Consider the following 6,000-nt stretch of genomic DNA (forward strand, 5'->3'; position numbering starts at 1 on the left):
GTTTTTATTTTCATAAAAAACAAAAAATAGTTTAATACAGTTTATATTTAAAGTTCTGTGCTCGCAATTCTCTCAGATTTTCTTACTAATATAAAAATTAAAAAAATAATCTAGAAATAGGTTTTAAAAATATCAGAGAGTCGGATGCATAATATACCGTAAAAAAGTTATATTAGATTCATTGGTCCTATACAAGCCTAATATAATTTTGTAATACCTATATTCAAAATAAAAATCAATTCAATACTCTTTGTACTGGTTCGTGTATAAACCTTACTAGTTATATCATGGTATTTTACACTGCTGTGAGAATGACTAATGATATATTTTCACAGTAAATTTGAAAAAAGGAAAACTTTTAAACAAGTATTATTTTTTTTATAATACTTAAAATTTATAAACTTTTTTATTTAAGGGATATTTTAGAGAAGTTTAGAGGAGTCTTAGGCTGACAAATTCTACAACAAAGTCCCTTTATTTATGAAAATATATGTGACCTAATATAGAAGTATAATTAAGAAGGAGGAAAGTTTGTTTGGACCCTTTACATAAAATTTATTGTATTCGATTTGAGCTTCTGTTTCTCAAAAATATCTACAATATAACCTTTATGTTACCCACTTAATATATTTTATTAATTAATTTCAGTCGATTTAAATTTTTTTATTGTTTAAAGAAAAGATATTGATAACAAATATTATTTTTTCATACAAAACATACAATATGTATGCAATGATTCTTTTAACGTTAGCCACTCAATTTCTCTTAAAATATTAAGAACTTCTGGGGGAAGAGGACACCCTATTTTTCGATAACAAGCTTTTTTCGTTCTTATATACTAAAACTAAATAACCCAATTAATAAATTATAAAAACTTTGTACTTTAATATAGTAACATAAAAATATATTTATAAATATCAGCAAATTGTATAAGAGACCAAATTTTTTGTTTATAATTTAATATATATATTATTTTAACTGATTATTAACATTAGTAAGGGTTAAAAGTCTAGAGAGTTACTAAACAAAGTAATAATTACTTTTATAATAATAATAATTATTATGATCAACATTTACTCGATAGAATACAATTATTTCATGTAAAATTTAGTTATTAGATCGATATTTAAATTTATAAATGATGTTTTTAATAATATAATTTATTTTTTTAATAAATTTAGCCTTCAGAAAAATACACTTGTTGACATAACTGCGCGAAACAACATAGACGTCATAGAAATTCAAACTCAAGATATCTATTAATAATAGCTATAAAAAAACACTATTATTGTTTCTTTAAAATGAAATAAAATTGTGTTAAACTATTCAGACAATTTTATAAAAATAAAATATTTAAAAGGGACATGTTTATTCTCTACAAAGTTGGTCTTGTAAATGTTAGTACCTCAAACATATATTTTCTAGTAAAATCTACACATAAGTATTTAGGAATGTAAGCTCGAGTGCATTTTTTACCACAGTAAAAACTAATCATTGTGTGATTCCGATATTGACAATAATAAAAAAATTCCTGATTATCGTTGCTTGCTTTATCTCAATAATCACATCTGAACGTATATAATACCATATCAATGAAAATATTAAATACAAATAAAAATATGATTTACTATTACTTTTTCTTCACATTATTCATGAAAAATTTTTTATTATTTTTCATATAATTTCATATCATTTCTCGACATGGAAATTCAACAGTTCTATGTCAGCTATTTTCTGAAAATATTTGACATAGTATATATAGAACTAATTTTCATGTTGACTTTTTTGGATATTATTTTCAACTTTTATCTCTCTATAATTTTAAGTAAATAAGTAATCAATTTGAATAATTATTTAATTATATACAGAAAACGAACAGGTTTCGTCTAATCAATTATTAGATATTTAAAAAAAAATTATCAGTACTCATATTTGCATAATAAGAGATTAGTATTTTTATAAAAAAAAGGATTTCTTATGTTATTTAGGAAAAAAATATAAATGAAAATGATAGCCTTAATTCAGAATTTTTTAGTGATTTGAAAAATTACTAACTTAATACAGTGAACAATAATTATTGTGTTTTAATGTAATAAAATTTAGTTTAATATGATCTAAAACAATTTTTATTTGTACTTTATATTATTTATGATAATAATCGCAAATAGTGTAAATTTAATCGTTTCTTTTTTTTTTTTTATAAAAGTTATTTAGTTAAGTAAAAATATGTTATTTTAAGATAAAGTCAAAAATAAACTTATATAATACCATATCTTATCAACTAATATGTTAAAATATTCAAGGATAGAATAGAAAAATACACAAAAGATATTTTCATATATATAGTTGAATAAAATGTATAAAATCCTAAAATTCATTTTCACTACTTTAAATTATTACTTTCATTCAAAATATACAATCATTGAATACGAATTTATAAAATATTATTCACATGCTAGATTAATAATAAATCATACTAAAAGTCAATGTATAAAAATAAAATATATTTAAATATAATAATCATTAATCGTCAAAATTAATTTTTGTATTTTCTTTTAATTTTAATAATGTAAACATAACATTTATTTGAGTTTAAATTTTACTTATGCTTCTAACGAGGCAGCTAGACCGTAGGATGGCTAGTTACCTTACTATGGCTATGTACCGCACTAGAAACACGAGTTAGAGTATAAATCTAGGCACGTAATGGCAGATGAAAACAGATGGCGGAAAAGCGACTACAGAAATGAAGTGATGGTCTGGGTCCAATCACAGATATCGTGCGAGGGCTCGAGAACTTTAAGCACAAGAATTCAATAAACAAATAATAAGAATAACGGCGTACAATGGCTGAACAATTTACTATTCAAGCGAAGGCGCTTACTACGAAAATTATGACACATAAAACAATTAACTTACTGACTTATGACGATGAATGATGTACACGGATGACAATTGACACGGAGGCCATCGATTTGCCGTGATAGTGTGGCGAGGAGGTGAGTAAAGCAAAGACGCTAGAGATCAGCTGTCACATGATATAATATAATAAACGGTGTTTGTGATAACTGGTCCACTAGGTCTTTCCTAGAGATGTTCTCTACCAAACAACTTATATATTTTAAACTGAATTGATGTTGTAATTCAAATTTACATCATAGAAAATTTAATTATTATTTTTATTTAAATTAACTATTTTTGTTGGTTAAATATTTTTAAACATAAATCAAGAAAAAAAATTAATCTTATAGTAATTGATACGGCTACCAAATATAAGACTATATTAGTTGTTACCATGGTAAACATTATAAAGTTTTCCATTAAATTTAATATGAAATTGATGTTCAATAATTTAATATTTAATTTCTACGGAGAATTTATTAATAAATATAGTTTAAAAAATTAAAAAAACATACTTTTAAAGCACATCAAACTAAAAAGTTAAAAATAATTTTTAAAATTAACTTAAAACAAAAATGAACGAAAAATACTAGTATTATTGTGAAAAAAAGCGTCAGGCGCTCAATATACAAAAAATATGGCATAATGCACCCACGCTTTTTTTCACAATAATACTAGTATTTTTCGTTCATTTTTGTTTTAAGTTAATTTTAAAAATTATTTTTAGCTTATTAGTTCGATGTGCTTTAAGAGCGTGTTTTTTAGTTTTTTTAAACTATATTTATATTTCACTTTTTAGTTTCATGTTATGATAGTAGTTAATATCAATATCATGATTGTAACGGGTAACGGGAAATAAGGGTTCGATTCCGGAGAGGGAGTCTAAGAAACGGCTACCACATCCAAGGAAAGCAGCAGGCGCGCAAATTACCCACTCCCGGAACGTGACGGTAGTGACGAAAAATGATGATACGTTGTAATCGGAATGAATACACTCTACAGGTTGTTCAGTAAGTCAGGAAACGGGTTTCTATTGTTCTCATTGTTACAAACAATGAAACAATGAGAACAATGTTTGTAACAATGAGAACAATAGAAACCCATTTCCTGACTTACTGAACACCCTGTATATCTCTTAATGAGAATAAAGCGTGTTAATATACAGGGTGTTCAGTAAGTCAGGAAACGGGTATCTATTGTTCTCATTGTTACAAACAATGAAACAATGAGAACAATGTTTGTAACAATGATAACAATAGATACCTGTTTCCTGACTTACTGAACACCCTGTATATGTAAAGCGACTTAAGTACGTCAACGTATCATGCATTAGGTATAGCCTTGTTTTGTGGGCGGGGAGAACGTTATACCTAAGGTATAAACGGCGGCAGCGGCGGTAGGAATATATAAATATATACAGAGTGTTCAGTAAGTTAGGAAACAGTTAAATTGTTACAAACAATGAGTACAATAGAAATTCGTTTCCTTATTTACTGAACACTCTTTATACGCATTACATGCGGATGATATAGGTCAGTCAAAATAAAAATTTGTTTATATATATATACAGAGTGTTCAGTAAGTCAGGAAACGGGTTTCTATTGTTCTCATTGTTTGTAACAATGAGAACAATAGAAACCCGTTTCCTGACTTACTGAACACNTGTAACAATGAGAACAATAGAAACCTGTTTCCTGACTTACTGAACACTCTGTATATGTAAAGCGACTTAAGTACGTCAACGTATCATGCATTAGGTATAGCCTTGTTTTGTGGGCGGGGAGAACGTTATACCTAAGGTATAAACGGCGGCAGCGGCGGTAGGAATATATAAATATATACAGAGTGTTCAGTAAGTTAGGAAACAGTTAAATTGTTACAAATAATGAGAACAATAGAAACCCGTTTCCTGACTTACTGAACACTCTGTATAATTAATGTCACGCACGCGTGTACGGGTACGAAAACCAAAAATATAAAATTATACAGAATTAGTGTTGCATGCGATTGGTGAGCAGGGTGGGGTGAATGCGTTATGACGTCTAGTCTAGACGACGGGATACGCGAGAATAATAACACGTGCCGCGTGGAAAGTTACAACAAACACACATCACACATACTAGTCAAACTATTATAAGCGTGTTAATAATGCAGTACTTGTATCCCGAGTAGCATTCCAGTTCATACCGGGTTCATTTAATTTGTAACAACGGTGCTGAACTCAGTTCAAAACCTGTTCATAGAACAATTCAAAATGAGATTTAAGTACGAATTTTAAGATAGGGTGAACTGAGATCTACAAAAAGTTCAGTGATCGTTCATAGACCGTTCCTCGGTTTCAGCTATAAAAACCTCGATTACAGTTCAATACTCATTCATTGGTTAAATAACAGCGTTCATTCATTAACAATTATGGTATTTAAAAGTAAATTTATAGGTAAATATTCAAAAATGTTATAATCTTCTTCTGCTTTTTCCTCGCTTTAATCCCAACTACTTGGGATCGGCCAAATAATAATGTTATAAATGCAAATGTTATTATCCTAAAATAATATACTGTATATAAACAATTTATTATCTGGATAAAAAATATATATTTTATATAGATTGTTCATATATATTTATATATAAAGTAAAATAGTTAACCCTCAAATTTTAGGTTTATTGCATTTTATATTAACAAATTAGTCTCTATTAAATGATAATTAGTAAACAATCCATACATGCAGCTTGATTAACATTAATAATATTATTATTATTATTTATAATTTATTATATAATATTATTAATTATAAATTAATAAATTTTAATAATAATGATGTTTGCAAAATGAAAATTAATTGAATAATAAAAAACCCAGCACAGGGGGGTCGCGGCACAGTTGTGACGTGGTATAGTTGGATCAAGTATAATGATATCTGACAGTGATTAAAATCACTATCAAAAATAAACGCTTCGATGCAAATCTTTAGATAGTGTTTAATTTTAAAAAAATTGGTGTTTTATTCCAAAAGCTACTTGATCTGCTGGTTCCTTATTAATATCTCGATTAAGATAAAGTATGTCGAATGAAAAAGGGTTTATTAAAAAATATTATTT

At 27.0% G+C, this 6,000-nt stretch overlaps 1 protein-coding gene across 1 annotated transcript in view; it reads right to left on the bottom strand.

Moving 5' to 3' along the window:
* The window catches only part of LOC126907108 (probable polyketide synthase 38), a 24,458-nt gene extending 21,435 nt beyond the window's left edge, over nucleotides 1-3,023 (bottom strand). The window contains exon 1 of the mRNA XM_050688178.1: nucleotides 2,920-3,023. The gene's annotated coding sequence lies outside the window, so the exon portion shown is untranslated. The remainder of the gene's footprint in view (nucleotides 1-2,919) is intronic.
* Between the last annotated feature and the right edge of the window lie 2,977 nt (nucleotides 3,024-6,000).

This window comes from Daktulosphaira vitifoliae, unplaced genomic scaffold (assembly GCF_025091365.1).
Source record: "Daktulosphaira vitifoliae isolate Bord-2020 unplaced genomic scaffold, ASM2509136v1 Scaffold_5, whole genome shotgun sequence".
Classification (NCBI taxonomy): Eukaryota; Metazoa; Arthropoda; class Insecta; order Hemiptera; family Phylloxeridae; genus Daktulosphaira; species Daktulosphaira vitifoliae.